Source organism: Lissotriton vulgaris, chromosome 10, assembly GCF_964263255.1.
Source record: "Lissotriton vulgaris chromosome 10, aLisVul1.2, whole genome shotgun sequence".
In the NCBI taxonomy this organism is placed as follows: Eukaryota; Metazoa; Chordata; class Amphibia; order Caudata; family Salamandridae; genus Lissotriton; species Lissotriton vulgaris.
Genome location: NC_141698.1, coordinates 455,066,308 through 455,079,857, shown reverse-complemented (window position 1 = coordinate 455,079,857; position 13,550 = coordinate 455,066,308). Strand labels below are relative to the sequence as shown.

The 13,550-nt window shown below is 49.2% G+C and overlaps 1 protein-coding gene across 1 annotated transcript in view; it reads left to right on the top strand.

Moving 5' to 3' along the window:
- Positions 1 to 13,550, top strand: part of WDR90 (WD repeat domain 90) — a 1,374,469-nt gene that overhangs the window by 1,186,003 nt on the left and 174,916 nt on the right. The window lies entirely within an intron of this gene.

The window sequence follows — 13,550 nt, the reverse complement described above, 5'->3', positions numbered from 1 at the left end:
GGATACCACTTTAGTTATTCAGGAGGAATGTTGATGGCAATAGAAAGAGAAGAGGATGCCGGTAAAGATGGAAAATATAAGACGGTTTGGGAGGAGTTTACTGTCAGTTTCTTTAAGGGCCAATCTAAAAGAGACTATTAGTTATAGATTCCTTACCTTAGAATTACCCCCAGGCGTCAGTCGGGATCCGGAGAATTTTTTCTCAGCAGTACGCCTGCGCTTCTGTAGGTGGCGTCAGTCGACTCCGTGTTGTTCGGCGTCGTGGTCGTGGCATCGCAGTATCTACTTAGTCGCCACCCCTGCGTGCTGACATCAGTTCTTTCTTTTTCCGTGCCAGCCAGCGCAGATCCGGAGAGAGCAGCACCCTTAGTCACTTTTTGAATAACTCCTTTTTTACTTTTGTCAACATCTTTTTTCAAGTATTCTGGCTCCTGGTGCCCGCAGGGTTGTTCCAATCTCGACTCGGCTTCAAACCCTTGACTCCTGTCACAAGTTGATGTCGGTCAAGGACCCACAACTCATGTGCCTATAGTGCCTGGAGCACGACCATGACCCTAGGTCGTGCTCTGACTGTCGGTCCCTGAACCCGAAATCTTTGCAGGAGCAGTCCCGTAAGCTTCCGGAGGCCTGTCAGTCGGCTCTGCGTTGCTCGAGGTCCCCGTCGAGAGGCAGGTCGTCAGACCGGTCGGGGAGTCAAGACCACCATTCATCGTCAAAGTCTTGGTCATCGAGTAAGTCAAAGCACAAGAAGAAGGCGTGGAAGCACCGTCGCTCTTCGCCTTCTCCCTGTCCGTCGGCCGATGAGACTAACGACTCGGAAGGTCGTCGTCCTTCAGCTCAGCCAGCGGAGCCAGCTGAGAGGGCTCTGACCTTCGCTCCCTTTCCGGGAGCCGGAGCGACCCCTTCCCAGCTTCGTGCATTTTACGAAGCTCTCCCCTCCCTCTTTGGGAAGCCCAGCTCCGCTGGTGCGCTTTCAGGCTCCGCTGACTCGGCTGGGGCTCTAGGCCTTTGATGCTGGCGCTCTGGCCCCGGTGCCACAGGCCTGGATCTGGATTGGTGCTGGTCAACCTTATGACACCACCCCCGGCGCTGATTCCTTCGACTAAACCTCCCCCACTTCTGACGCTGGTTGTTCCAGTGGGCGGCAGGATATGCCATCACCTCCCCCACTGGCACAACATCAAGTCAGACCGGTGGGTTTTGCAGATAGTCCAAAGGGGCTACTCCCTCCCCTTGGAGACTACCCCTCCATCCATGCCACCTTCATTCCATCGCATGTCGGAGGAGCACTTGGCCCTTCTCCGTCAGGAAGTTACGGCTGTCTTGGCTAAGGGAGCTATCAAGCTCGTCCCTGTCCAAGAAGTATTTCATGATTGCTACTCCCACTACTTTCTGGTACCCAATAAGGACAAAGGTCTACTTCCTATCTTAAACCTTAGGGACGTCAACCCCTTCCTCCGGAAGGAGAGGTTCAAAATGTTCTGCAAATGCCCACTCCGGCGCCGATCGCCGTCGAACAGGCGCCTGTGGTTGATTCCACGGCGCCGTGCCGGCGTCGGGTCCTTGATTCATCTCCTGAGGTTCTACCCTCTCCGGAGGTTTGTCATCTGTTGGTGTCTTCCTCCCGAGAGACTGGGTGCCGCATTGTTGTCTTTTCACCAGCATCTTCCAGGGAGGGCTCCTTGCCATCCCCACGGGCCTAAATCCTCGGACCCTTATTTCCGCGGCTCGAAGATGGCTTGTCCACCTTCCCCTGGGGCCCCTCAGGTTCCCCACTCATTTGTGGACCCCCCTCTATTCCGGGGCTGGCCGCTTCCCCCTGGACTTGGAGACGGACAGCTCAGTCTGCAGCGGTCGCCCACGGAGGAATTACTTTCTCCTCCGTGGCGCCCTACAGAGGCCAGTGTTGCCTTTGTTCTGGTTATTTCCACGGCCACTGGCATTTTGTGGATGGGTGAACCTGTCACTCCATTTCCTACAGATAACCTTTTGAAAGTTCTCCACCAGGGCTCTGGTGGACGGGAGCTGTTGCTTCCTTTTGAAACGTCGCTCTACAAGTCCCTTCACGCATGGATGCTGTTGCAAAAAGTTTTCTGGATCCAGTCTAACGCCTGGGGATAATTCTACGTTAAGGAATCTGCGGCTAGAATCGTCTCTACCAGATACGTTACCGAAGGTTGGTAACTCGTATATCACATTGGCTATCCCCAATTGGTATAGGCTAACTTTACTCCAAGTTCCTAGTATATGGTAACCAGGGTATGTAAGTTGGAGAGTCACTCCTGAGATTGCAGCACGATTGTGCCAACCTGGGTGTAACACAGGTAAAACCAGTCTCCCAGTCAGCCACTGCAGTCTGGAAGAGCATTTTTTTAGGTCTCGCTGAGTCAGCGCGCATGCGCTGCTCGGAGAGACATTTAGTAGCGGCTTTTAGAAGTGTTCCCCAAGCGGCCACCAGCTTGCTAGAACGCGCACAGGCGCGCGCGAAGTGCACAGCACTTTTTCACGTCACGCGCGAACGTGCGAACCACTGGCATTTTTTTTATTTAATTTAATCTCATCAGTGGCCAAAGAGGCCCTCTCAGCTATAAGCCAGACCTGCCAGTATCGCGAGGGCTTTTGTTTTTACTTCACCACGCCCATTTATGCCTCCACACCTACTGATCTAATGAAAGGATAACGCGTTTCTGATGGTGCACAACTTTTTTTTTCTATGAGCGCGTGAGTTTTAACTTTGACTAGATGTACAGCTTCTGTAACCGCCAGCTGTTCTTGTGAACAGGGGTTGTTTTTTGTTTGGTGGGAGTCGTTGCCAAAGGAGAGAGAGTTCTGTTATTGCATAGGCGGCCCTTAGAGCCAGGCCCGGACTGGCCGTTGCGGGAACCAGGCAATCCCCCGGTGCGCCGCAAGGGTGGGGGCCGGTTTTGTTACAGGGCCTTTTATGCAGCATAGCTGCAAAATCGGCCCTGCAACAAAATCAGCCGAAAACCGTCCCCGGCAATGAGCTCAGATCTCCCCCCGGGGGCCGGACGAGCTCTTTCCCGGGGCCAATTTTGGTTCCCAGTCCGGCCCTGCTTAGAGCACTTCTCTCCTCATTAACGCAGTTTATAGATTGCCCTAACGTGAGCTGCCAAGGACAAATACTGCTAGACCGTAGGGCGCTTTTCTGCTTACTCTGGATGGACGGCTTGGAGATATACGCCTATCTTTAAACATCCAGAGTAATTTTACCCTGTTTGTATTCCTTTCATTCTCGCTTCACCCCTGACCAGTTCACACCTGTCGTTCCTTCTCATGTGATATCCCACGGTGGTGGTGGCTGCACTGCTGTCACCCTCTCTGTGCTGGGGTTGTGGCTGTAAAGCCTGCATGCTGCTGTCGTGTGCGTTGGGTGACAGCAAAGGGTGAGTGGCATCCCTTGGGTGGGGCCTGGCAGTGCTACTCCCCAAACTGGAAAGGTACTTGTTCAGTAAAGAAAACATCTGCAAAACAAAAATCTGTTTTCTTGTAAAACACCATTATTCGAAAACAAAACGAACAAGCATTGGCATAGCCAATAGGTCTCGCCTTTGGGACCTAATACGTATTTAGTTATGCAACGATTAATGTTGTTGCACCAAGGATATTGTGCTGCATAACTAAACACTTATAAGGTCCCAAAGGCGAGACCTATTGGCTATGCCAATGCTTGTGTATTTTAACTTTCTACTTTGTTGCCATCTAGTGTCTTAACAGAAATGTTAACAAAGTCACCCAAGGTCTGTGAATCCCCCTTCTCTGTTGTCCTCAGCTTCTATCTCTACTCTTCAGCGATTAAACCAAAGAACTCGACAAGATGTGCTTTTATGTGTGAGTAGGACTTCGATGTTGTGTACCCACAGTCCTCATTTTGAGGAATCTCTCATATGAGACCTGCCACTTGTCAGTATTATCCCCTCAACATAACTCTTTGGGCAATTGGACAGGTTTATGGATTTCAATGAAATTAACCTTGTGCAAAAAAAATTCAACGTTTACTGAACAATGGTACCTTATTTTAAATAATTGTTCACTTGTTCTAATATTGCTGATTGTAGAAGAGTTATCTAAATTATTGTACGAATTGAACAAAGAAATTGGTCAACTCAAACACAAATTATCAAACAGCATGACAAAAGATGAATGAAACAAGACTGTAACTGACATAAACACACAATTGGATCAGTATACCAAAGAAATCTACCACAGACTGCCAGAGTGACCAGGACGTGAGTGACGGTCTTTCTGTGTTTGAGGGGGATCCATTTGAAGGTCTTACGTAGGAGGCAGAGGGTGTGGAAGCAGGAGGACGAGCCAGAGTTGATCTGGCAGTCTATTTGAGCTCTGAGTCCAGAATGATTCCCAGGTTACATGCATGTTCCGTGGGGGTGGGCGGGCTTCCAATGGCAGGGGGCCACCAGGTGTAGTTCCAGCCCCCTGTAGTCTACACAAAATCTAATTTCTCTTTTACCACCCTGGGTATGAGATTTGGGCACCAGGAGTGCTGGACTAGCCCAAGGGCGGCAGACTTTCAACTGTGTCCACTTCATGGGTACACCAAGTAGTCCTGCTAGGAGTCAGGGAAAACATGTATGTACTGATTGAGGACCTTCCTGCAATCAGTCTGTGTTTGTTCAGTGAGGCTGCCTGCCAAGGTTACCCCATCAATTGAGCCATCATCAGGGTACTGTGAGAGGAGGTCAGGGAGTGGGTCACTCTCTTCCCCCTGCCCCTTATCAATATCCATGAGCAAGCCCTTGTCTGCCCTGTCAACATATGGCTTGAGTCTGTTCACATGGAGCACCCTGTGGGGGCTCCTGGGAGTTCCAAGGTCCACCGGGTAGGTGACCTCTCCCTTTTGCTCAAGTATGGTGTGGGATCCACTCCATTTGTCCTGGGGGGCTTCAGCAGCCACAGGCTCCAACACCCATACCTTTTGTCCTGGCTAGTAGATAGTCAGTACAACCTTTTGGTCATGCCAAGCCTTCTGTAATTATTGTCTAGCCTCAAGGTTTTTACTTGCCTTCTTCATATAATTAGCCATCCTGGAGCGGAGATCAAGTACATAGTCCACTATGTCTTGTTTAGGTGGTTTGAGAGGTAACTCCCATCCCTCCTTCACTAAACACAAGGGACCCCTAACTGGATGTCCAAACAGAAGTTCAAAAGAGCTGTAACCAACCCCTTCCTAGGAATCTCTCTGTTGGCAAAGAGAAGGCAGGGCAACAGGACATCCCATTTTCACCTAAGCTTTTCTGGGACACCCATGATCATGCCCTTCAGGGTTTTGTTGAAGCTTTCAACTAACCCATTGCATTGTGGGTGATAGGGTGTTGTGAATTTGTAATTTACTCCACACTCCTTCCACATAGCAGTGATATAACTAGACATAAAGGTTGCACCTCTGTCAGTTAAGACCTCCTTAGGGAAACCCACTCTGTTAAAGATTCCCAGGAGGTCCCTGGCTACCACAGGACCTATTGTAGTTCTATGGGGTATGGGTTCTGGGTACCTAGTGGCCTGGTCCACCACCACTAGAATACTCCTGTGCCCAGATGCAGTTGGAGGATCCATGGGACCTGTTATGTCAATCCCAACCCTCTCAAAGGGAACCCCCACCACAGGTAGTGGTATCAGCGAGGGGCTTTGTGGTACCACCTGCCTTACCACTGGCTTGACAGGTGGTACAGGAGCGAAAAAACTCCTTTGTGTCCTCTGACATGTCAGGCCAGTGAAAGTGAGGGACAAGCCTGTCCCAAGTCTTACTTTGGCCTAAGTGTCCTGCTAAAGGGATATCATGTGCCAGCGTCAGTAGGAAGCTCCTAAACTTCAGAGTTATGACCAACCTCCTGGTAGCACCAGGCTTGGTGTCTCTACCCTCTGAGTAAAGGAGTCCTTCATCCCAGTAGATCCTGTCGGACCCACTGGCACTCCCAGCAGCCTCAGCAGCAGCTTACTGTCTGATGGGTTCTAGAGAGAGGCAGTTGTGCTGCTCCTGACTCAGATCTGCCCTGGAAAGGCCCCCTGTCTGTCCCCAAGAACTCAACCTGACCATGTTCAAATTCCTCTGAGACAGTTCCTTCACAGGGACTGGGATCATCTTCCTCAGGAGACTGATCCCAAATCTGAGTCTGGGGAGAAGACACTGCCTTACCCCTACTGCTCCTTCTCTTGGAAGACACCTGGTCCATTTTTCCAGGATCCAGGACCTGTTCAGTTGAAGACAGTTTGGCCTTTGACCTAGTCACAGCAAACACATCTGCTGTGATGCCCAATATTGCTTCATGTATCCTGAGTTCCACTTCATCCCAGGCTGAAGTTTCCTAATCATTGCCCAACAAGCATTCCACAGGGAAGTCTGAGCAAACCACAACCTTCTTAGACCCAGTTCCCCCTCCCCAGCTGAAATTAACAACTGCCAATGAATGTCTGTCCTGACATTACCATTGCTCACTTGGTACATCTCACCAAATATGATCTGGTCATGATCCACAAGATATTTTGTCACCATTGTGACACTTGCTCCTGTGTCCCTATATGCCATGGCCTCCTTTCCGTTGATCACAGGCTATTGTCTGTATTTGCCCAGGTTACTGGGACTCACAAATAAGGAGGCAATATGTATGCCTCCAGCACAGCCTGAGCTTGACTTCTACTAGGCCAGAAACCGTCTCAGAACCCAGGGTTAGCCCTACTATACCCTTGATCCCTGTACCACCACTTAGAGCTGAACTATGGGGAACAGTTGCCTTAGGGGCAGTGGTCGTGGTTGGAGGATCCTTGGACCTTGAACAACTGGCATCTTTTGTCCAATGGGTTTTCTCCTTACACGGGAAGCACCAAGGTTTCTTTCTGCCTTTACCTTTGTTGGACTGTGACTCTCCCCCAGATGCAGGTTTGTGGGCGCTGGTGAAGACTTCTGGGCTTTATCCTTTTCTCTTCCAGGGGATCCTCATCAATAGTCATAAGCATATCGAATATTCCCGCCCATGCGCGGGACCCCGGAAACACTATATTATATGTGCCCCACATATATATATATATATCCATATATATATATATATATATATATATATATATATATACATATACATATACATATACACATGTATATACAGTTTCAGCAATCTATAAACTTTTATAGATATAGTTTTTTCTCTGTAATGTGGTCCACCAAGAGTTATTGACATCCATATGATGACAAAATCAAATTGCCATATGTACCACAGGTCCCTTTTGCAGTGGATTTTTGACATTCTTCTCTATTTTTTCATTTTTTTAAATAATGTAACATTACAGGGTTTAATTAATTCAAACAAAAGTCTTTTGGATAATTACCCTATGCAATATTTTTCAATATTTTTCAGTTGTCACGTTTTCCTCTTCACATATTATTATTTTGGTTTAAGCCGATTAAATAGTGACCACCTCCATATTAATATCAATAATGAGATATACTTTATTCAATTTGTGCTTTGACAAAAAAAAGGATTCTTGGGATACTATTCACGCTACCTCTGATGCAATATATACGATATATATCCTAAGGGAAATTGTGTTTTAAATGACTATAAATCATCTCAGCACGTATAAGGATCACAATACTATGCTGTCAACAACAAACAGCATAGGGGGACACTAATGCGTATTTGCACAGTATGATATAAAAGTACTTTTGCACTTTGCACTTTATCATGCAGAATGTTTGCACATATGGATGTTTACACATCGCACTATGCACTTTATTATTAAACTATGTCTCCTATAAATTGGATCCTAAAAAATTATTGTTGAAATACGATTTCATACAATGTTTTGTTTTAAATTATGTTTGACATATATATTTCCCTTTGGTTGTTCCACCGAACACATTGTATGTGTAGACCAGTCTATTAATTTTTAAACACATTTTTGTGAAGTATTAATTATACATGTATTTGCACAGTCATGGTTTTTTATCGATTGACATTTGCGTTATTAGCAATTTGATTCAATATGTAGAATGGTATCATTGCTTAAGCACATACATACAGCATATAAATGTATAGCAATTATTTGTAAACATTTCACATTATGGTAGTAATGTATTTGTACTATTCCAAAATGGTGCCCATTTTCGTCCTAATATAGGCTTAGGCAATGTGTGAGTCCTATGTCCATTTCCATGTAAATACTTTCGAATTTGGGCGCGATAATGTGATACGAATACTATATATATGCATTGTGGTCCACAGTCCCGCTAACAGTGAGCAAGGACGCTCTGTCCGAAACGCGTTTGTTCGGCATTTTTTTTCACCCTGCACCTTATAATTGAATAAAAAGCAACTAATACAGCAAGACTGGCTTTGGGCATATCTTTTGTGTCCACGCGCTGGATTCTGCGCTTGGGACTTTGGCGCGGCTACCAGCTGGATTGTATATATATATATATATAAATATATATATATTCAGGTCCACAACGCGTAGTTACGCGACTGCACTCTCCTCGAGAATCCAATAATCAAATCCAATACCTGGTGCGCTTTTCCAAATACATTTATTTATTTAAATGCAGCATCGTGATGAAACACGGAAAAAACCCAACGCGTTTCGGCGACAACACTCGCCTTGGTCACGTTTTTCATCAGTAGAAGTGAGAGACTGTCTTTTTATAACAGGTTTGGGCATTTTTAACTCATTAAAATGCCATCTCTTTTTGACTCTTGCCCGTCTTGTGGTAAGAAGAAGGCCAAAACAGACTCTCATGAAGTCTGTATTCTCTGTCTCTAAGAAGATCATGACCCGAAGGCCTGCTCTCACTGCCAGAACCTGTCCAGAAGAACTTTGAAGGACAGGGAAAGAATTAGTATTTATGGCCTGGCAGAGAAGTCTAGAGGAAGATTTCCAGTCAGGAAGGGCTTCAAGAGGGCTAGAACATCTTCTAAAAGTAAGTCCTCGCGTCCTTCAGCTTCAGCGTCAGGCTCGGCGCTGAAAGAAGGTCTTCAAATGGGTCATTTATCGAAGAAAAAGACTCTCGACAATGGGCTCGCTGTCGAGAAAAGGTGCGACGTCGAAGATTCGAGATCCTCTGCTGTCGTCAACCCGGCGGCGATCAGTGTCGAGAGACAAGACTCCTCCGCCGTTGTCAACCCGGCGACGATCAGCGTCGAGGAGCAGAAACCCTCTGCCGTCGTCAACCCGGCGACGATCGGCGTAGAGGAGCAGAGATCCTCCGCTGTCGTCAACCCGGCGACGATCGGCGTCGAAGAGTGTCACCCCTCCGCCGTCGTCAACTCGGCGGCGATCGGCGTCGAGGTGCAAAGACCCTCCGTCGGCGTCAGCAAGGCGTTCGACATCGAGGGCAGGCTCTCTTCTGTCATCGCAGTCCCATCAGCGATCAACGTCGAGAACAAGGACCCCTCCGCCGTCGTCAACTGGGCGACGATCGGCGTCGAGGATGAGGTCTCCATCGTCGTCGCGACGACGTTCGGCGTCGAGGGCGAGAAAAACCCCTCCGCCGTTGTCTAGAAGACCTTCGATGTCGAGACCGGATGCAGCTCCGCAGTCGTCTAGAAGACACTCGGCGTCGAGTGAGAGACGTCCTCCGTCATCTGCTTCTCATCGCCGTTCGACGTCGAGACAGCACTCACCTGCTTCTCATAGGCATAGGTTGGGGGTTTCAGTCATCCCCTACCTAGACTACTGGTTGTTGAAGGCGGGCTCGCCCTAGACAGTCGTCAGCCACCTCCAGACGACGGCAGACCTCTTGCACCAGCTGGGGTTCTCCATCAATGTGCCGAAGTCGCACCTATGCCCCTCTCAGAAGCTCCTTTTCATCGGAGCGGTTCTCGACTCGGTGCAGTTTCGGGTTTACCCACCCGAACAGCGCGTTCGGGATATACAGGCTCTGATTCCAATCTTTCAGCCTTCATCCCGAGTGTAGGTCAGGTAGACGCTGCGGCTTCTGGGGCTGATGGCTTCCTGCATCCTTCTGGTGCATCACGCCCGTTGGCGGATGCGGGCTCTGCAGTGGGACCTGAAGTTTCAGTGGGCCCAGCATCAGGGCAACCTATCCGACCATGTCCTGATCTCGGAGGGCACTGCGAGACAGCTGCAGTGGTGGCTCACGGACCGCGATTGGGTCAGCGGCAGATCCCTCTCCCTTCCCCAACCGGAGCAAGTAGTTGTGACGGACGCGTCCCTCCAGGGCTGGGGAGGCCACATGGGAGAGGCGGAGATCAGAGGCCTCTGGTCTCCGGCAGAGTCCCGGCTCCATATCAACCTTTTGGAGCTGCGGGCGATTCGTCTAGCACTGAAGGCATTCCTCCCCTATGTCCGGGGGAGTGTAGGGCAGGTGTTCACGGACAACACCACCGCCATGTGGTACTGCAACACACAGGGCGGGGTGGAGTCGTGGACCCTCTGCCAGGAGGCTCTGCGCCTCTGGCAATGGCTGGAACATCAGGGCGTGACCCTGGTGGTTCAACACCTGGCAGGTCTCTGAACGCCAGGGCGGAAAAACTCAGCTGCCGGTGCATGATGGATCACGAATGGTGTCTGAACTCGGACGTGGCGCAAGGTCTCTTTCTGCAGTGGGGAGAGCCTTGGTTAGATCTATTCGCCACCGGAGAGAACGCTCAATGTCATCAGTTCTGCGCGTTGGAATTTCCAAGGCGGCACTCGCTCGGAGACGCTTTTCGTCGTCAGTGGAGTTGCGGTCTGTTGTACGCCTTTCGGCCTATACCACTTCTGCCCAGAGTGCTGAAAAAGATCAAGCGTGACCGGGCGCAAATCATCCTTGTGGCTCCGGACTGGGCACGAAGGTACTGGTATCCCGAGCTACTCAGTATGTCAGTCGATCCCCCGGTTCGTCTGCCTCTTCAGGAGGACCTTCTGTCGCAGCAGCAGAGGACGGTCCTCCACCCGAACCTACCCAGTCTCCACCTCCATGCTTGGAGATTGAGCGGCGACAGTTGAGGCCATTTGACTTGCCTCCTGAAGTCTGTAACATCATTTTGGCGGCCAGGCTTCCCTCCACAAAGTCGATATACGCCTTCAGGTGGAACAGATTTGTGGCATGGTGCACAGCAAAGGCTGTGGATCCTCTTTCTGCCCCTCTTTCTGAGGTTCTTCTCTTCCTTCTTTCTCTTGCCCAGCAGGGCTCTGCTCTGGGCACTATCAAGGGCTACCTTTCTGCTCTTTCGGCCTTTTTGAGGCTACCTGATCAACCTTCTTTGTTCAAGTCCCCTATTGTTAATCGATTCTTGAAGGGCATCACACATACGTACCCTCCTGTTCCCTTTGTGATGCCTCAGTGGGACTTGAACTTGGTTCTTACTTTTCTGATGTGCGCTCCCTTCGAGCCACTTCACAACTGTCCTCTCCGCCTTCTTACTTTGAAGACTACCTTCCTGGTCGCCATCACCTCTGCCAGGAGAGTGAGTGAGCTCCAGGCTCTATCCTGTAAACCTCCTTTCCTTTCGGTCCATCTGGACAAAGTTGTATTGCGGACAAGGCCCTCTTTCCTGCCCAAGGTAGTCACAGCCTTCCACATCGGGCAATCCATCACCTTGCCCACCTTCTTTCCGCCTCCGCATCCCTCAAGAGAGGAAGAGAGGCTCCACCGTCTGGACACAAAACGTGCGCTCTCTTTCTATCTGGATCGCACATGCCAGTTCCAGGTGGATTACCAACTCTTTGTTGGTTACGTGGGCGCTAAGAAGGGAAAAGCGGTACACAAATAGACCATCTTGCGGTGGATCATATTGTGTATTCAGGCGTGCTACTCCTTGGCTAAGAAGGAACCCCCTGTTGGGCTGAGGGCTCATTCCACTCGAGCCACGGCTGCTACTACTGCCTTGGGCCGAGGAGTGCCCTTGCAGGACATTTGCCAGGCAGCTACGTGGGCCTCGCTGCACACGTTTGCAAGACATTATTGCCTGGACAGCCAAGTCCAGAGGGATGGCTTCTTTGGCCGTTCCGTCCGCCAGGACTTTCTGGTGTGATTATTGGTTCGCAGACCCACCACCGGGGTTGGTATTGCTGGGGTATCTATTCTAAGGTAAGGAATCTATCACTAATGTGTCTCTTTTAGATGCACAAGTTACTACTTGTGTAACGATATATCTGTAAGAGACATTAGTTAGTGATAGATTCCTTACCGACCCACCCATCCTCCCCGTTCTGCGAACCGATATCTAGGGTTAAGGTCATCCCCTTTCAGGGCCCTAGTTTCAAGGCACCAGTGTTGGTTTTTAGCATAGCTCTGCGTTTCTGGCGCGGAAAAGCTGTGTCTAAGATCTGACGTCAGCACGCGTAGGCGGCGTCTAAGTACTCCGACGTCATCACGGCGCCGCCGACGGACGCGGAGCCGCAGACGACGCCTACCGACGCGCAAGGGTACTGCTACGCAAAAATTTCCGGATCCAGTCTGACGCCTGGGGATATTCTAAGGTAAGGAATCTATCACTAACTAATGTCTCTTACAGATATATCGTTACACAAGTAGTAACTTGTGCTTCAGGGTGTCTCTGGACTTAATCCTGTACAGTTCAGTGGTTAAACCTAATCCATCAATGAGAGCACTCTTCAGGACTGAATAGTGTGAGAAGTTGGCCTGATATATGATGCTCACTAGTTCTAGTGATCACCTTGTATCAGTCCAAACAACCCTTATGGTGATTGGTTGTAAGTCAACCTTATAGACCAGATATCCTAATGGTAGCATGGACAAAGCAATCTTAGGCTAAACTCTTTTGGCATGAGAAGCCAGCTGTTTTACCACATATAACCCCTTGAATACCAAATGAAAGGACACCACACAGGTAGTTATGAAAATAAACAAGATATTTATTAACTAACATACACCTCTGAACTCTATGAGATCAGAGGGCTAAGCACATGACAAGACTCTTAAGAAAAATATGTTAAGTTGCACGAGTTACAATGTTGCCCTAGGGGCGCAACAAACCATATACTAAACAAGTTGTATAAGGAAGTCGATTAAAGAAATGGAGCTGTCCAGAGGCTGTAGGATTGCTGGGACTACACTATCCTAACTTTAGGTAAGTAATAGGAGGCCCACGGAACGCGTGTGCAGAGTGTGAACTCACACGTGAGATGCGTAACAACGTCTATGGACAGTACAGTTCAAGAAAAAGGTGAGTACGGACAATCCTGACTAGTTAGGACTAAAACGACTGTGGAACTGGACACCAGGAGTGTCAATCTACCCTTGATTACCAAAATGCTCTTATTACCTCCCCCACGGGCTGCGGTGCATAGGTGCGAAGTCGTGTCGGGTTTCTGCGTTGAAGTCTATGGAGCCTGAAAGAAAAGATGCTGCAGGCGACCAGGAGGAAGATGTCCGGTGCAACACAAGGATAGATCGAGGAAGAAGAGGACCTGAAAGCAGAGGGGACAGTGTTCAAAGTCACTAGCCAGTGACTGGAGTGGAACCAGGAAGGAACCAGAGGCTGTCGTCGCGATCGGGTGAAGAGTGGACGCTTGACTCTGCAGCCACGTGGACCAGGTGGTGTCTTCGACGACCAGGA